Source organism: Strix uralensis, chromosome 22 (genome assembly GCF_047716275.1).
Source record: "Strix uralensis isolate ZFMK-TIS-50842 chromosome 22, bStrUra1, whole genome shotgun sequence".
In the NCBI taxonomy this organism is placed as follows: Eukaryota; Metazoa; Chordata; class Aves; order Strigiformes; family Strigidae; genus Strix; species Strix uralensis.
This window is the reverse complement of record NC_133993.1, coordinates 7,904,417-7,924,831: the sequence shown is the minus strand read 5'-3', so window position 1 is coordinate 7,924,831 and position 20,415 is coordinate 7,904,417. Positions and strand designations below refer to the sequence as shown.

Here is a 20,415-nt window from a genome sequence, read left to right as displayed (position 1 = left end):
TAATGCTATTAAAGTGTACAGCAACAGAGCAATTAGAGAGGAGATAAAAAACTACAAGTAAAGATTCTCACAGAGATAGCAAATCAGAAACAATTAATATGTTATTTATATGGGAAATAATCAATAGCTTAAGGGCAAAATGTTGTAAAATTACTGAAAGCGATTGCCTTACGGCAAAACCCCTGCATTATTCTTGAGGAAAAAGAAATCATTAGAAAACTGGTAAACATAGTCTGATGCTTTGTTTTCACATGCTCTGCCTCGATCTTACCACCACGGAAATAAGCATTTGACGACAGCAGATGGCACAAAATTCAAACCCAGAATCTGTATCAGAGGTTAGCTAAAACCGTACAACGCCAGGAAACTTTGCAATGAAAAGACAGGAGAAGCGAGAAATCCCATGGCTGGGGTGCCACTCCAGCAGGCCACAGGGATAAGGAATCATGAACAAGCTGCTTTTGCAGAAAGCTGATGAGGAAAATTTACTTAACCGGAATACGTATAACACGGCAAAGAACCATCAAATTTCCAAAACATGGCCTGATCTTTCACATGAGAAACAAGACTTAGCACAGCACAACCCAGAACCATCAGCCACAGGGCATTCTGCTGCTTCTTTTCCAGACAAACGGCCTCCTCCCTCCCTGGAGAAAAGCAGGCAATGTCACCCCAATAACTCGTCACACACCCAGAAAGAGAAAGCTCTGGAGAACAGCACTACACTTCTACAGAGAAGGCTGGCAGAGATGCTGGAGTCCTTTAGGTGAAATTAAGATCTACCAACCAATGCCTGAACATCCAAGGACTGCTGGGTCCTCTGAGGCTCATTCAACAGCATTTCAGGAATGGACAATTTTTCCTCCATGGGCCTCAATCTTGATAACACTGTTGCCTTCATATGGTAGTTAGTTAGCTGGGACTTCACCTTCGCGTTAATAACAGACAATCACTACCTATAACTGGAGATGCATTTCTGCGGGTAAAACCACCCGGGTGTCTCAGTGGCTGCTGCAGAACCTGCTCCTGCTCTTTCACACCCAGTTCACAGTTACAGGCAGGACTTGGCAAGGAAAGGAGTGTTAATCCGAGGATTTCATATAGGAGAACTTTGTTAGGCTGAGTAATTTCCATTTCCTTCTCCAAGTGATCTCTAACACTTGCATGCACGGAAGGAGCTGGAGGAAGACCCTGGCAGCCGCGGGCAGAGCCGGGACTCCTCCGTGAGCACCGAAGACCCAGCGCAGCCCCAACACACCCACCAGCGAACTGGGCACGTCTCGGGCTCGGCGTGACACAAAGCCACAAGAACAACCTCAAACCAGGATTGAGCCTGGCCAAGGAAACCCACTGGCAACGCTAAAAGTGAGACTGACTCAGAGTGGGAACCCACTGGACTGTGGTCCCTGCGTGGACGGGGCCCCAGCGGTGCCCGCTCGCCTTGCTGTGCTGCACAGGGACCGAGTCCCCTCTTACTTTCAGTCTAACTTTTTATTTTGTTCTTCTTTATCCTAGCCAGCTTTTCTTTCAGCATGACTGTATCAGTTATAGGGTGCAATTTTTCACCGGAGTAATTTAGCTGATAACCTTCTGAAGATATTTGTGCAGACATGCGTGCCAGCGCCGTTCCATTTACTGCTGTGCAACCAAGCTGGTTTTACCTGAAAATGTATCAACATAACCCAAATCAACAGTTTAGGACTTAAACTAAACCAAGACCACATGCACAGATATATTTCACTTGTATGTTGATTTAAATTGTCAAAAGCATTTGTAATCTTGCCTGTGACCAGGCGCAGCAGTGACTTTACATTCAGTTCATCTGCCTTTGCTATCATTACTTAATTAGCTGTTATGTTTCCCTCACGCTGCCCCACTACCTGGATGAGGTGTAAATTATCTGCTAAAAAAATTGTTTATACTTATCTTTGTTTTGCTTGGCAATTTAAAATTGAAAAACTGTTGAGCATTTAATTTAATGAGGCCAAGTTTTGCATAGCATTACATTATGTAAAATAATTACACTTTAAAAATTACTGCTATACAGAAGATTATGGAGAAACCTGTTAGTGCTAAAATTATTCTATTTATGTAGACAAACTTTGAAGTTTATTAAATGAAAGTTTGCAGTGAAACAGCTGTTCTGCTGATTAAATAAATTATGACTAAGTTTTTGTGTTAGCTTCCTCAAGCAGGCAGCTATTAAAAAGCTAGACAGACTAATTGTATAAAACTCACAAAATGCAGAAGATGCACAGCGTATTACAGAACCACGTGAAATTATAATCAGAATTCAAACCATCCATTATTTTAAGTGGCATTCAGACTTTAAAAAAAAAAAATAATTACTATTTGTTTGGAGATGCAGATGGAAAATTCTGAAGAATTCCTAACACTATGCCCTGTCTTAAAGTAATCTACAGATTTCAGGTAAGAGAATATTTAATGATTAATATTTGACTTATCAGAAAATTTAAATGAGCACGCAAATTAGGACTGCACAAAAGAACCTGTCCTTGATGAAATGAAAGGAGACTTAGTTTCAGCTTTGTACCCCATTTGCAAATTCACAGTAGGTCACAAGTGGAAAAGAAAAAAAGAAAAAAAAAAAACCTCAAACAAAACCCCAACTGTTCCAATTTCTTTCTCCTGCTCCAAAAAAAGCTCCATACATGGTGGCAGTGCTGAAGGCAGGGCAGTATCAGCCCCTCCCTGGGCTCTGGGCATTATCACCCATTAGCACAAAGCTGTAAGCAGTCAGCCAACGCTGCAAGGTCAAGAGAAAAAAATGCAAATGCCTCAAGATAGGCTGATGCACATTTAAGTTTAGCTTAGTCATAAAGATGAAACAAGATTTGATACAGTCGTAATAAACTCAAAAGGTTTCCAGCAAAGACGGAGCAGAAATCAAAAGGAGGGAAACTTAACCCGAATACATAATGACCAAATCATATGTCAAAGTATTTTGGCTTTATGGGCAGGTACAAATTCATCTGATGATCTAATTCTTTTCAGGCTTTCACAGATTCAGCTTCTTTAAGGTAAAGAACACATAATAACTCAAGTGCTTTTGCACATTGTAATAGAAACATTAGGGAACACTGTATTTACTTTCACAGATCTACAGAGGACTGCAAAGCTAATGCAAACAAATATTTGTTTCCTGAGAAGCAATTTTCAAGCCTCTCAGAAACGGAGGGCTTGAGAGCAGTCTTCAGCAAGAAGCCAGCCCATGCAACTAGCACATTAAGAGCAGGCAAGACACCTTCCTCACAGGCAACTGAGTGGTATTTTTTTTAATATATATAAAAATATATACACACACCCCCATACATATATGTATACACACAGACACATACTGCTGGTTTTCTGCTTGAGAATTATTTATCTCTTCTAATAAGATTAATGTTAAAACCCAGGCAGGCCCACTAGATGACCTAGCCTGACTTCCTCCAGCGTAGAAGCCACATATTTTCATTCATTTATGTTTGACTGAAGCATCTGCTCCTCTGCTGCCAAAAAATCACTTCCATTCAGTCAGCGTCAATGATTGTTCATCCTGTTAAAGCACTGTGCCTTTCTTCATCATTCCCAGTTCTCATTTCGGTTTGTGCTATATGCTGCATGTTATACATCCCTCTATTAGACTGAGTGACCCTATACCCATATTTTCATCAAAGTATTGTACAGCACAGTTAAGTCAGCTCTCCCTTTCTGATAACCTTCACACCCAGAACTCCTGTTCTTCCAGGCTGTGACGTTTCAGTCCCTGCACCTGCTGCCTGTTACAGCTTTCACTATTCTCCCTAATTTTGCAAGCCCTTTTTTGAAATGCTGACATCAGCACTGACTGTAGGGCAGCATACTGACCTCACCTATGCCTAGCATTAAAAAAAATAAAAAAATCACCACCTTCTCTCTCATCCTACTTAAGAATGTCTTGACACATACTCATATACTTCATTAGCCCTTTTAGTCACAGTATTAAACTGGTAACACAACCTTTTTGCCACCACTTTCATCTAAGACATTATTTTCTGATTTCATGGGATCACAGAGTGGTTTGGGTTGGGAGGGACCTTAAAGACCATCTAGTTCCAACCCTTCCGCCACGGGCAGGGACACCTTCCACTAGATACAAGTATGTACATGCTCCCCTGTGTGTACGACCTCAAATCTGATTCTCTACTATTAATTATCCCACTGATAGTATGATCAAATAGTTTGCACCCCCCCTTACCTTCCCTTGCATTCAGCACTCCTGAGTCTTTGAAAATTGTGAATTTAATACACAGCCCCAGAAAAAACTCCGTATGATCATCAGTCTGGCTTTGCATTCATTCTGGCTTCCAGAGATTTGTTTAAATTCAGACCGCAGCTCACGGAAGATCATTTGAAACATCTTTTAAAATAAAATTTAAAGCCCCAAACTCCTCCGCTGACAATAATCGCAGAGCCCATGGATTTATGGAGAACTACAAACCCATCCTCTTTCGGAGGCATTTTACGTCCCAGTGCTTTATGCTCCGGAACTGACTTTTCCCATGGCTCCCAGCACCCCGTATTGCAGCACGTTAAGGACACAGTCTGGCACTGACTGGAATGTGCAAAAGTTAAAAGTGGAGGAAAGGGACAGAATTTAGCTGTAAACTGTTAACAACTTGCACTACATTGATCATTTGAATGACACTATACCACCACCACAGAAATGCAATTATATACATGAATAAAAGCAAGCAGGCGTAACATCATCCCCCATTTCCCTCACCATGCATGCTGCTCTGCAGGTAAACACATATATTTAATGAGAACACAGGCTGAATGGGAAACTGTAATTAAGGAAAACAAACGAGGGAGACTTGGTAAAAGCTTGTGACCGCCCGACTAGCAGCAATTAGCTGTGTGAGGTGAGGAGACAGAGGTATCTATATATCTTTGTGCTGTCGTATTCTGTTAGAGTATACACATCTTTAAACTGTTTACACAGGCTTTAAACACAGATGCTGACAAATAAAACCCTTCCTTTTTCATAGTCATTTCATGGCGTTTCTGAATTTAAATAGCACTGAACAATCAAAACTGAAGTAGTTCATACTATAAAACATGAGCATGCTGCCACTTTTGCTCCTTAAAATGTAAAACTCACCCACTTCATGATCTTTATGGATGTTAGTGGCAAAAGGCTGGGCAAAATCTCAAGCAAAGACTATAGCCCCAAATAACAATAAAGTTGCTATTCTCCCAGGATCAACAGAAAAACCCCAATCCTTTTAATGGAACTAAACTGCTTATACAGTAAACATACCCAGTAATCCAACTGCATCACTGTACTGATATGGTCCAACTGCTTGCCTGGGAGAATTCAATTCTGTAGAGATAAGACCTCCCACACTTAATCCCTACATCGACATTTATGGACAAAACAGCAGCCCTGGGTTGTCTGGCAAGTTGAGGTATTTGCATAACACCCATTACCTCATGCACTTCTCAGAACACATACCTGCCTCCTCTGCATCCCTGCTTGCTATGCAGGAAACCGGGTACAGGCTGCACTAGCCATGGTTTTTTCAAGCAAACTACCTACTACTTTTAAAGCTAGCTATGAACGAAGAGCCGAAGTGATTTTGGCAGTCTTCTGAATTATCAGTACATGGGTTAAGATCCTGTCAACACACGTGGTTCAAGTTTAAAAGCAGTGGACCACTCTCAGCTGCCTCCGTAACTGCTCCGGCAGCGTTGCGCTACACTCAACGTTCAGGCAGTTGCTTCTCCCACGCGCTCTTGCTCCTGGAGAGGAGAGTCTGATTCTGTAAATATTCATTTAGGTGCAGAAGTCTGTTCTTGCAGTGGACTTCCATCCAAAGGGCTCCAGAAACGTCTGTCCTACACATGGATTCACAACCAACAGGAACTTAATATTTTTAGTAATCTAAGCTATACACAAACTGCACTATCCAGGTAAAAGCTCACTTCAAAATGTACTTGTTTTTTAAGGACAAAAGAATCCCTTCTGTGTGGTTTAAGAAGATCCACCTGATTCCTAAATTCTACACATAGTATAATACTACATGTTCAGTTTCTTTTGGGGTTGAAGGGAAGGCGATAACAAGGAAAAATAGTAATTTGTGCACATTCAGTTTTAGTGTGATCTGATTTTACGTAAAAATAGCATCATCTTTATGCCTAACTCTTCTTGCACTTGTTAAGTCACACAGCTGCTTGAGCAATTAATGAAAATTAAGTCTTTCCAATAGCTACATCTTGTATTTAGGTTAGCTAGAACACTCAAATATGTTACACAACCAAACTGAATCCCTTCTTCTTAATTGACATCTGGCATTACCAGCCCAGTAATTATATTTATTCATCTCCATTAAAGGACAGAGGACTGGCTGCATAGTTCAGTCTGCAGATTCTTTATTACTCCTGGTAGTACAACAAGAACAAATCAATCCTTGAATCCTTTTCTAGAGCTCTATTTAAGTCTTTAAACAGTGAAAAACACTTAGGGTGCAAAAACAGGAAAAAAAACATTTTATTTGAACAGATCTTCATTTACCCTCTTCTTGAGTCACATACAGGAGAATTGAGAAATGCATGTTGTTATTATTTTCTTAACCTAAAAGCTTTTTTGTCTGTCTTTTAAGTAAAGTACTTTGGGACTGTGTGTCCTCGATCTCAGAAGCTGAGGCTCACAGAGCAATCTACAGAGGGACCTCTGGCATTGAGCAGGTCCAACCCCTCCTACTCAAAGCAACACCAACTCTTCCTAATTTTGATCCTTCTGTCACGTCTTTGTGAGAAACTGCACGGAGCAAGCACAGTTACCTGCATGACTCACCTCTTTCCTTTTCATCCAAAGCTGAAAGGAAAGCTTCAAACTATGTCTAAAGCTGCAACAAAATGAAGTTGAAAGGCACTAAAGCAGACAGAGTCGCGGAGTTTCTTGGGCACCTGCCACTCCCCCTTATCTTTTTATGGATCAAGTCAATAAGGAAACATGTACCAAAGGTAAATCTATACAGCAGAAACAAACATAAAGGCTTTCACAAACGCATCCAGGCAATAGCAATAAACAGTCTGCATGTGCCCGAGTTACCAAATGCATTAGCCTCAGGCAACTGAGCTGCATTCCACCAAAAAGGACTCATCTATATTCCAAGAAAATGTCTTATTTCAAAGGAAATGTTTTGGTTCCCATGATGTAACGTGTCACCCGCAATGACTAATAGCAGGGATGGAGAGAAGTATACTTGTTTAATTGTAAATGAAGCACACATCAATAGCCAGCCCAAAGTTTAAAGGCTGATAATACATCTTTCAACCTGTCAGTAGGGATAATCTAGCTGTCAACCCCACTCCAACACACGGTCCACCTGTAAAAGAAGACAGAACCAGTTCTGCTTTAAAAACATTTCAAAGCTTAAGCTACAGTTTGATTACCTTTCAAAAAGACAAAAATCTGTTCAGAACTTTAAAGGGTGAAGCTGGTTTCTTAACGTATATAATATTCTGAACAAAACAGAATAAAGTATGTTCTCTAATAAGGAGATGCTTAACTAGTCCTTTTGTTTGGTTTAAACATTTCTTAAACGGTCACCTGAGCCAGAATAACCTACTGTAGACTTTCCTCTATGACACTACAAGGCATTGCAGTGGTCCCACTTCAGTGACCTGGGCTGTCAAGTCTGAGCCCCTCAAACTCATCCAGGTTAGGTAAGCAACTAGAATAAATCATTGTCAATAAAATAGTCTAATTGCAATTAATTTTTTCTAATGTCTATTCAAATTAGCAACTCCTTTTAACGTGGCCAAACCCAAAAGCATGTACTTTGATTAGTTTATTCTTAAACCTTTACAGGTCAAAGAAAGTCCCACATAAACACTACGCCCACTAGAGCATGACCTTTTAAATTAACTCCAGGTCAAAAAAAAAAAATAAAGGATTTACTTGTAAGATCTCCACGAATCCCCCAAAATAGTTTCATTTTCAGCAAGGAATCACTTTTTTTCCCCCCCCCCAACAGAAACAGGGTAACTGCACATAGTGCCAAGGACAACTGTGGAGTTCTCAATAGCACTCCACGACAGGAGCACCGGATGACCCTAGAATGAAAAAATTAATGCCTCGAGTTGCTAACAGATACTTAAGCTGAATCTCACCCAAGAAAAAAAATACATAGTTGTATACACACTGCTATTTTTGTCTGTACAACCACTGCAAAATACTGCACAGTGGGGTTTATTTAAAATACATGTTCGCTAACTCGGTGCTATACATGAAACACTGTGTACACTGAATATGTGTGCTTGTAGCTTCTATATAAAAGTTATGTTGGCTTCCTCCAAAACTGGTTTGTATATCTACCACATTTGTGTTTATATAGTGCCATGTAAAAATACAATGTTCTAGTTAAACCAGCAATTTGTCTTATTACTTTAACTACTTCATAGCATTTAGTGAAGTATTGTTCACAACAGATGAAGGGGGTATTTTCCCCCTCCCCATAAATAGATTTGGAAATTTGATCCCTCTCGAGAAGGTGAGAATTATGGACATGTGAAAAAGCAGGGAGGCAATAAAGCAGAACTTCCATGTACTGCTTTTCAGAGGTGAGCCTTTGCACTCACACCCTCCCAACCATCCCAGAAAAACACCATTTATACCATCCAGAGCACATGCAAGACCATCTCCATAAATAGCAGCAAAACTATGTGCTCAGACAGCGTTTATGAAATAAATTACTTTCAGGGAATTTCTTTTAAAGAATAATTGACCATCATGTATCATAACTATAGCATGCACAGACACCTGTGCCGCAAGAAATGCTCCATGACAGGAAAGATCCAGACTTGCCTGCTAGAATAAGTATGTGAATTTTAAGAACTTAAGTATCAGAATGCCATGGTACGGATCAGGGGTTTGCTTCTTTTTATGATTTTTATGATTTAGGATGGCTGCTGTTCTGAAGGGAAAAGAGATGGTTGCAAGACATGAAGCTACTGGGAAAAAACTTTCAACTGACGCAAGAAGTCTTATGCTGGAGGGCAGATAAAATATGTATAAATTCTACTGAGTTCGTTGATTTTTATTTTTTTGTCATTATCAACTCACCACATTTTGTTTGGTCTGTTTCTTTGCAAAATAAAGTGTTCTTCTGGCCCCAGTATAACTGCTCATACTCTGCCTGTATTTCCTCACATCTCTTCTGAAGGAAGCACTGCTGCTCCAAACTACCACTTCATGTTCTCCTCCATCCAGAGGCTTCCTCCCAGCTGGATTGCTGTTCCACACGCCCACCTAATGAATAAGGTGTAAATGTTTCTAATCACCTCTTTTTTTTTTTCCCCCCTCTTCTATTATTAAAAATAAAGCCTGCACACTCATGCTTGTGGATCTTCTGCCTGAATGGGAATCTGTGAGTAAGATTATGAGTTCTCAGGGATGCCAGAAAAGCCGTTTCTTGGACCCCCGTTAGTTTTTACTGCTCAACCAAGAAAATCAATTTTTCAACACAAGATAGTAATAGGCAAAACCTTGCAACAACAGCGCCTGACACAAAAAAGCTGCAGTGGTGAAGGTTTTTGCTGGGTATTACTTCCTGGCAGGGAGCGTGGTTTATTTGTGCAGCTCTGCTGCGAACGTGTGCTGAGTCCCTCCTCGCCATCCGCAACACCCCCCCCAGAAATCAGCATGGTTCATCCAGTCCAGCGAAGGAAATCAGAGACGGATTCTTCGGGCATTTCTTGTCTAGACTTACCAGAGTTCCCTCTAAGCCCTTCACAAACATTATCACCTTACCAGCGGATGGCATCGCTCGGCCCCTTCACACGCGAACTGCCATGCTCGGGAAGGGAGCTGCTCTCCTGTCCTTCAGGTCTGTTTTCTTCTCACCCAGGTCATTCTGAACCCAATCCTCATGATACCTGTGGAAGCCTGAGACCATGAACTGTTACAGAACACGATCTTCAAAATTATCTACAGGTGCTACCTGGGCTAGGATACAACATGAACTTCATCACCGCAGGCACAAGTAGGTGGGATAAGGCATCCTCTGGGTACCCGCTCATCTCGGCGACGCAGTTAGTTACAAACACACGATCTTCCCATGCAGGCCAATAGTAGTTGATGACTGTGATACCCAGAAAACATGAACTTTTACTGAATAAGATTAAACCAAAAACTTGTTTATTACTGTAGCAAAATCTTACAGCAACCACTAGGGAAAAACAGAGGTGTATTCCTTTATTTCAGCAACTTTTTTAAAGAAAGGTTTTACCTATATTGAATTTTTGGGTTTGGGGCGCTTTTTTGTAAGACTGCAGAGTTATCAAATGCAATCACACATAAAGATTCACTATAAAAACAAAGTCTCAGCAAAGATTCAATCATCCTACCAGAGAAACAATTATTTTCAAGTCCCAAAACCTTCTTGAGAGAAAACACCTACACCTATACAATTCAGACACGAGTCTGTATTGCAATCGGGCTGTTGTCTTGGTTGGCCATGAAGCCCAAATAGATGAAATACATAAATTGACCATCTGGGGAGAGAAAATGAAAGACAGTGATGGAAACCCCTCAGCTAAAGCTTTATCAGATCAAAGAAACGCAATCACAGCTCACACACACCCTCCCTGAAACCCGTAACAGATCTTCACTCTGGGTAAGCTCCCGCGGAAGTAAGATCCCAAAGCAAAGTTCATAGCGAGCACTGGTCAGGCAGAGATCTGAAGGACACTTTTGGGCAGTCAAACTAAAATCTGGAGCTGTTTGTGGCACAAACCTGAGTTGTAGCTCTCCAAAAGAGGAAGGGGAGAGCAGTTACAACACTAGCACCATGCTAAATCTTTGATTCCGATCTGGATGATTAATTCATGACCAGGAAACACAAGACACAAAAAAAATACACTTCTCCAGTAATGCTCATAAACATCCACTGATCCATTTTGATCAGTGATAATACCTTGTCCCTTGGGAGCCCTGATAAGAAAGGGCTTTTGGATTTCTGTCTTACTGACTGGTATTGGATGATCCAAACCGAATCTTCTGCAGAAGATCTCCAAGGGGAGCTCCTGCTGGGCTTCCCTGATGGCACCTCCCTGGTCTCTGCCCACAGACCCTCACCCCACATCTCAGCGAAGAGGAGTAGGTTTAATCTCCTGCTGAGTGAGCTGGCAGAGTGACAAGGGTTATGTGCCAAACTATTCTTAATCCCAGCTGATCCTAATTACAATCCTTCACTAGCTACCGGGCAAATTAAATTTTATTTTTATCAAAACATTCTCACCTCCCACTCGGACATATTATATTGGCCATCCACAAAACACTCCAAACAATATTGTTATGAAGACAATGGAAGCATGCAAAAGAAGCTTTTTTAAAAAATGCATTTCAATTGCAGAGAAAGAAGCATCTAGCCTAATGAACACGTCCTTTGATGCCATTTACATAAAGTCATAATAATCACAGAAACACAAAATAATGAACATTTCCATAATCAACCCAGCTCATCCCTTGTCTGTCTGCACTACAGCAGTGTGGGCGAGCTGTCCTTCCTGCGAGTATTCTTGTAGCAGACGTGGGAGCACACGGTGAAGACACCTACATGTCACCAAAGGTGAGGGCTACGTGGGCACCACCGAGACAAGGGGAAACTTTTCCAAACAGGAGAAATAGCTGAGGTCATTGTAAGTACCGAATGTGCATTAGGAAGAAATAATTAGCTAAAGGTTAACCCATAACTTGTACACTTAAAAAATGTTAAAGCCTTGCTCCTACAGAACGTGTGCTACCGAGTGACATTTCAGAATATTATAGCGACATTATGTACTACATTTTTCACTTCAGAGATTAATTCCACATGTTGCCAACTTTACATCAAATAATAAATAGTACAGAGACTGCTGACCACAGAGCTGTTAAAGACCTTCCAGACAAGATATGTGAGGTTTTTTTAAGTTTTTCTGTCATGAAAGTCTTTGTACTTCTAAGAAAGCAGACGTATCCATTTTCTCTCTCATGTAAACCTGAAGTCTCGAAAACAGTAATTTCTAAAATGAATATATTCTACGTTATTCTGACAGAATCTAACTAGAGAAAAATTTAAACATATAATATCTATCATCAGTGCCTTAATATTTACAATACGTTTACTGGGGCACATCCAGCAACTATTTTTCAATGACATATGCTTGATTTATCCTTACAATGGCACTTATTATAGCATAAAAGTTGAGTTTCTTGTCTTACATCCCACTAAATCAGCATCTCCCAGAGAAAATAATCCTATATACTGCCTTTTATTGCTAGATCTTAGAAGTTATTTAACATAGCGGATATTTACCTAGCATTACACTGAGACAAACATAGATTGTGGTTTTAAATTAATTAGCAAGGTCCTTCTGAGAAATCTAGCTATTGGAATTTTTCACTGCATGTTTTTCAAAAATCTCTACTTTTTATTTTATTACTTACAATTACAAAATATTGCCCGTATAAAATTGGACCAGCAGAAGACAGCAAATCAACTCCTCAGAGCGATGGTAAAGACATAATCCCTGTTCTGATAGTCTGTACAGAAATATCTTACAGTAAATACTAGAAACTGTACCTCACCCCCCTAAATATCACGTAGTTCTCACAATTCTCACAATGAGAATCACACCTGAGAAATCATTTCACCTAAAATTACAGCACACCCTATTACTAACAGGCTCTGCTTCTCCTGTAAACATCCACAGCCCTCAAGAGTATTTTGAAATAAATTAAAGCATACAAAATTATGAACATACCATATTAAAACATTGTGAATTTAAAATCTTTATAAAGCCTGTACTTTTTAGATCAAAAGGGATAAATATCAAAGGCACCGTGAGAACCTCCACAGTTTACGTTATGGGGCCCATTATAGGAAATGTTATTACGAAAGTCTCAATCAGTCTTGTTGACTTCACAGTCCCTTAAATTTTGTGCCCATAGTTTTGCACAAAACAAACTTAAAAGAAACATATTTTACCACAATTCCTGTTTCAAAACACAAACTTTGAAACACTTCAGCCTTAAAGCTACAGCATCCACCTGTTAGTATTTCACTGTGGCGATATCAGTGATTCTTTCACCTTTTTCTATTTCTCCCTTAGGAAACTATTTATGTTTCCTTAGACCAGGATAAAAAGACGTTTGTCGCCAGGTTGTGGATAAAAGCATGTGCAAATACCAATGTATTTATATACTCAACAAATGTAGTATTTGCAAAAGGGACCACTGCAGCTGAGCACTCAATATATAGCTAACAAACAAGATTTCTTTTAAAATCTTATTTTAAATCAAATTCATCCAAGATGTACCCAGACAGGCCTAAAATGAAAGGTACTGTGAAGTTATTAATCCCAAATCATCCACCTTCTCAGCACTGCAACCCTGCGATGATCATTGTGTTTTAATGGATGAAACAGTTCTCCAGAAGGCAGTTATGGAAATCTGTAGGTAGAGACTTCTCAAAAGGGAAGGTAATTATTTTGGGAAGGAGAGCTACTTTAAAAAAAAAAAAACAAAAAACCAAAAACTGCATTTCTTCTACATACTGTATAAATTATGTTTTTTGCAAGAGCACGCAGCTCTGAGCCTTGGTCTACGTGAGTTTAAGAACACAAATAACATTCCATGATTGCACAGCTGAAAACACACCTAGGATCTATTCCTGAACAAAAAAACTTTTATTTTTCAGTAGTAACTGCAGGCTTGTTTGTAAATTTACTTAATTTAAGTCTGTTTCCCTTTCTTCCATCCCAATACAGCTGCCCAACAACCAGTCCAAATCATTGTATTTTGCTTAATTTCTATTCAATAGAAATAACTTAATTGCAGTTAGCTCTTCATCTGCAATTTTGCAGCACTAATATATACCAGCCATTTTGTTTTCAGCATGTAACACCAAGAAACAGCTGTCTCCAGCCTACTTCTCTATTAACGTATCAGATAACCTAGAAAACTTAGCTAAGAAGCAGAATGCAGCAGTAACAGCTGATTTTTATCATGGGAAATATACCTGTACAGATAGGACCATTACCTGATTTTTCTGATTCACTATTGCTGGCTCTGATTCAGCAAGCTGATTTCTCTTTCCTTATTAAATCACCATCACTAACATACCTATGCTATTTTCACATTTCCTGAGAAGTTAACGATTAAAAAGAGGGCTGAAATACTGTGATTTCAAAGAGAATAAACCACTCGCACTGTACAGCTAGTATTTTTTGTATTTTCAATTAAAGGAAAAAGGGCCCTCATTTGATCGAGTCATTACAGCTGTATTTCACTGGACCTTCTAACCATGAATAATAAAGATGTAAAGGCTAACAGGCACTACTCTCCCCTTTTCAAGGGTGTCCACAACAGGGAGCAGCCAGAGAACAATTCATCACCTGTTTTGACTGCAACACCCTGCTGTCCAAATGCCAATTACCAAGTGTTCTCGTAGGAAGTGTCACCGAAGTACAAAATGACAAATTTCTAAAGCCAAATTTAAATACTTTTGAGACTAATGGTGAAAACTGTTTTCCAGAGCCTCGGTCTTTGCTGCAAGGCTTTTCATCAGCCCACGCTTAAAAAAATCTCAAGGAGTTGTGATCGCTTCACACTTAATAGACTAACTTGAAACTTTCTTCTTTTTTTTTTTTTTTCTGGAAGATTTCAAGCCATTTATCTTTGCTTTGCCCATATAACCCAGAAAACACGTCGGTATAATCTGGTCCTGCAGAGCATGCTAGGGTTGTGCAGCGATACCATCAAGGACTGAGATGAAAATTTTCAGGATACCTTCAGATAAGAAGAAACCAGGAGATGTAACAGTCTGAAGGAGATGTCTAACTGAAACTATTATTACTATAAACTTCATTTTAGTCCTTAAATAAAACAGAACTAGTCAATTTATAGCCTTGCTGTTACCATTCCTTCACAGTGCTGTGAGAGAACACAGATAAACTCATTACTGCTGTACTTTGTAACGGAGATAATTCACCTTTTGTTTCATCTGCAAGTCTCAGTTATAAAACAACCATGAAATGGCTGAGAATAAGGGAAAGCAGATATCTAACAAACTATAGAATATACCTTCGGAGGTACTCTTGCTACTACTCTACACTATTTTTAGCACCTATAGATCTGCTGCATCATTCTAATCTTAAACCAGCTACTATTAAGGGGCATCTGAAAAATATGATGATTTATGCAGAGAGGAGGCAAGGATGTCTTTCTTTTTCTATTTAATTGAACCAAGAAATATGCACTATAAAGCATTATTAAATTCAGACACAGGGCTTTCTTCCTTGAACACTGCCATAAATAAGGGGTGGGGAACAGGTATGCATGATAAATGAACCAAACAGGACAAAACTGAATGAATAAATAGATGATTATACTCCAGTAATAACAGAATCACGGCAGGGTTTGGGTTGGAAGGGACCTTAAAGATCATCAAGTTCCACCCTCAGCCGCCACGGGCAGGGACACCTTTCACTAGAGCAGCGTGCTCAAAGCCCCGTCCAACCTGGCCTTGAACCCTGCCAGGGAGGGGGCACCCCTCTATGTAAGTAAAAATATTGAAACATGTAATCATCCATTTATAATTAAAACAAACTCCTTAAATACAGTATTAAAACTGTCTGGCCAAGCATTAGCCAGACTTAAAAGTCAACATTTTCATCACAAAAAACCCTTCTATTTATTCAAGTTCATGAACACACACGACATTAACCCCTCTGCCGTCCTTCCCTCTCTGGCATCAAGGTTTAACAGCCTGAATAGAAGAGCACTTTCACAATAAACACATATTTCCCGGTAGATATTGCATTTTTGTATCTTTTAAGATGATAAACCATCTCATCAGAAACCTAAAACATTTACAAGTCAAATCCAGCAATTCCTCTTCCCTGAAGACAGCGCGCTCCGTGTTGAAGTGACAGCTATGTACACCAGGACTGCACTAGCGACACACTTCAGCCCGTGAGGGAAATCCCAGCTGTACCAGGGAATTCAGCCCCTTCTCCGTACCCCCTCAGCTCAGTGCACCCCATGACCACAGCTCGTGAACCAGCACTATATTAGTCCAAGCATCCCACATACCAAACCCTCTTTGAAATCTGTGTATTCATAAAATAAACAGCTCTCACTAGTAACGACACAGTATAAGAACAGATCTACCAAGGAGGTAGAACAGAACTTCTGCTTGTTGTTTCACAGCAACATTATTGCTACCACTGCTTACTGATCTAAATAATGCAAAGTTAAAAATATATACGTACATAACTGCTTCATAAGACCAAAAGTCAGCTTTATCTAAACCTTCCTATCTCTGTGTCCTTGGGATCCTCATGACCCCCAACCCCCTACTTCCTTCCTCCGTGTGCAACGGGATATTTTTGTAAGCATTTTATTTGAAAAAGAAAGGCAGTAATAATTTAAAGCCTTGTTATTCACAATGCAAACTAAACAGTGTGCTATGCTTATCAATAACGTATGAAGTGTTCACTCCCATGATTTTCCACATCTCAGCTGAGACTCCCTTGTTAATACTCTCTGGCATTATTATACACACAAAAGCAAATTAACAAACAAAAAAAGGTGGAGAAGAGGAGGAGGAAGAAAGGATGAAAAGACATGCAGGGTGTGTTTCATTTTAAAAAGGGTGGAAAAAAACCCCCAACTTATATTTGATTACCATAACTAATAATTTAAAGGATAACTCTCTTCTACATGCAAATCAACATTTCCACAAGACATTCTGTAAACATTTAAGCACAAGAGGCACGCACATTTTCATGTACTTTCACACTCACAAGAAGACCACGTAGCTTTTGAAAATTTTAAACATCTGTGCTCTGGCACCTATAACCGCATCCTGAAGCAAGCAGGGAAACAAAAGATCCCCTAAGCAGTACTAACCTCTTAAGCTTTCCTCATCATTTCCTCCCTCGCTCAGCAAAGCAAACCCACCTCTGAATTCTGCTGAAGGTTATTCCTTTCTGAACTCAAAACCTCCCGCACCATCGTGACCGTCAGAGCGGAAGATGCCGGATGCGGTGCCCCGGGTGCCGCCGCCAGCCCGCAGCCGCCGCCAGGACCTGGTCCCTCCTCGAGCTCTGCGCTCGCTTTCCCTTGATGCCTCGCTTGGGCAGAACAGCAGGCAGCTGCCTGCCCGAGCTCTACATGCCACCTTCCTATCCCTGTGTCCGCAGCCACCTGCAATTTCTTAAATTAACAACATGGAAAATGACTTTAAAAAAAAAAAAAAAAAAAAAAAGGCAAAGCTAGTAAAGCTTGCCATACAAAATTCAGGCAGATTATTACATGGTTTACTTTTCGTGCTCTGCTTTAGCCATTAAATTATTTAAAATGTAAGCTGTAATTTTTCATGTTTTATAATGGAAAAGAGATGCAAACTCATTCAATGTAAAAACGTAAGTAAAACTTTAATCAGCGAATAGCGCATTTGGTATTTTCACGTTGTTAGATTTCCTACAGAGCAAGCCATCTGTTTTGGGGCAAAACCATCATTGTTTGCAATATGGAAACATTCTAATTAATGGAGTAAAAATAGCAATTTGGCTTAAGAGGCTTTGGCAATTCATAAAAATACTTAAGTCCATCCATTTATCATGGAAGTTCATCTCATCAAGGAAGGTCATTTGAGCAGAGCATGACTTATGGCTGTTTTGTTTATTGAGGGAGCTGCAACAAGGATCCAGTGAAGCATCATCCAGCAAGTGTCTGTGCTGCTAAAAGGCCTCAGCACCTTTCAAAAAGTTGCCCCCCCTTTTTATGGCAGACTTCATCTCCTTAGGAGCACAGAATGGACACTTCCTCAAACTGTGTATGATAGAGCACACACTTCATAAATGTACCTCGAAACGTAAAGGTATATTGTGTGCTTCTTAGATATCCTAGATTAACTACCCATATTGCTTATCATTTATGAAGAACCACAAAAAAAATCCAACCCACACAGCTAGGGGCCACAGGCTACTAAGAGCAACTGCAGAATTAAAAACTAACTCCTTTCCTGTGCAAGAATGTTTGTGTTTATTTTTATTACTGCAGTGCTTGGAAGCCTGAATTGAAATTAGGGTCCTACTGTGTTGGCAGCTTGTACAAAAACACAGTAAGAAAAAGCCCTTGTCATAATAAATTTATTAGCTTAAGTCCTACTCCTGCAAGATACACTGTCAGCATTACTTCCCATGAATTTCAGACAGAAGGATAAGTGGGGTTTTTTCTGGGATGTACAGGTACACACACTTCTTAAGAAATCATACAAATCATTTGGGTTATTTTGGAGCAGAATGAAACCTAAATAAGTTTAGGCATCAGTGACACAGATCTGTACCTTCATCATCTCAAACCTTTTATTTGTCACTGGAAAGAAACAGCTACATCTGATCTGGGATACAATTCATCTCACCTATTTCATATGGGAAAAGTGGCATCCTTGTTTCTCTCTATTGGTAACTATTTTGCCTGGAGTTACCTATACTGCATAAAGTGTATGTTCATCACAAACCATACCCTTTGCTTTTTTTCTTTTCCGCACTGTGGGAAGATGCCTGTATGACAAGATGAATACCTGAAGTAGAAAAAAAAACTTTGCTGCTAATAATATTTGGAAATTACACAGCGTATTTTATTAATTAATTTTTGAAACATCAGACCTATGTAGTTAAAATACAGATGGTGATTATACAGCTGGATGCAGAAAGTGAGGCATACAGGAGCTTCCCATGTCACGTTACAGAAAAACAATGGCAGTATTTTTTAATGATTACTGCCATCAACAAGCCCATAGGTTTCTGCAAACAAGGATATCGATGTTATCCCTGGGTGCCTCCTGCTCAGAGATCCTCTCCAAACCAAGCAGCGGGCACATCTGTCTGCTTCCCTCAGCTGAAGAATTCACAACAGAATGCAGAGTTTAGCCTTCAGTTACTAATTTCCTACTAAAAATGTTTCCAAGTTATAAAAATCTCTGGTCTCCACACTTCTGGAACACTGAGCAGCACTTCCAGCAGCTGTACTGGCCTCCTGCGGTGCCTGGAGCTGTCTCGCCCCTCCGGGTCCCAGCTCGCCCAGCTCTCAGGAGGCACCAGCCCTCGGCCTCGGGAGCTGCCACTGCTCTCGCCTCAGCTCAGCAAAGGTGCCCTGTCTCTCTGGAGCAGAGCCTGGTCTTTTAGGGGTTATATTTGTAACAGTGATCACTTGATGCTGAAATTTAAGAGCTGGCCTCTGGTTGAACTCAGTGACTTAGGGACCTGCTATGAGTGCGCGAGATGGTGCACGGCACTCATTTGATGCCCATCTGCTAATCAGCTTTTGCTCATTAGAAGCATGGTTACTTACGTCAACATCTACCTGACATAGGTTCTTCAACCAACGCTATTCGGTAGAATTCTTTGTCCACTATTACACACAAATCTCCACATGAACGATAAAAGCAATTTTCTTCTCCCTTTACAGCACCTTTTCTGCTGAGACATCTCCTCTCCCATCACTCAGGTTCTCACCAGCTGTTTATCACCACCCAACAGAGGTCCTTCCTTTTTCGAAGCTCTCATTTCCTTTTAACTCCGCATTATGTATCGCCCCTTTGGTTTCAAGGTAAAAGGTCACAGATAGCACTGAAGAGGATGAAACAAAGTTATCCTGACCTTTTTCAGATTGCAAAATAATTCGTGGAGTTCTGGTACCTTTTGCACCAATTCAGTGTAATAATTAGTCCAAGGTGAGAGCTAACAGGGGGGCAGACACTCACTTTGCCCACAAGTTATCACAAAGCTGTTACGGAGCTGTTTACTGAAGTGGGTATCAGCCTTCCTACCCCTTGTGTTACCCCCCATTTAAAACAAATTGTATCTAGGTATTGTACAGAAGTTTAGTACTATACAATTAAGTTCTAATCACCACTCAACTCAAATTATCTGCTTTGTGGGTTAATCACAGTGCTGTCCCACCACACACCTCAGCTACAGCTCAACACTACAAATTTTATGACCAGGTTTCACCGTAACTGCTGTTTAAAACTACCTCAAGTCTAGAAAAACAACACTGAAAACTTCCAGAGAAACATTTTAAACAAATTCTCAGTGACTAATCTTAAGTACCTTTTTATTATCCACATTCTTCCTTTTTATAGATTACTGTAAACAACAGAAAGGTGACAACAGAGCACTTAAAATAGCATCAGACTCTTGTGCATCCTCTTCACACTTAGGAATCTCCTTCAATGCATGTTTTAAAGATCCTTTCCCCTCCTCCCATCCGCAAGACAGCCACGGATCGCTACTCGCTGTGCTACGAGTAAACTCGGGGACCTCTTGGTGACCACCTCAGCGAACTCCGGGTCTGGTGTGTGGCACTGTCAC

At 40.2% G+C, this 20,415-nt stretch overlaps 1 protein-coding gene across 10 annotated transcripts in view; it reads right to left on the bottom strand.

Moving 5' to 3' along the window:
- Positions 1 to 20,415, bottom strand: part of TANC2 (tetratricopeptide repeat, ankyrin repeat and coiled-coil containing 2) — a 290,476-nt gene that overhangs the window by 177,759 nt on the left and 92,302 nt on the right. The window contains exon 1 of one of the 10 annotated variants that reach the window (XM_074891802.1): positions 16,997 to 17,271. The exons of 7 other annotated variants lie outside the window; for them this stretch is intronic. The gene's annotated coding sequence lies outside the window, so the exon portion shown is untranslated. Of the gene's footprint in view, positions 1 to 16,945; positions 17,272 to 20,415 lie in introns of those variants that run through there. 2 more of the 10 variants (XM_074891805.1, XM_074891804.1) reach the window with 2 other exon arrangements.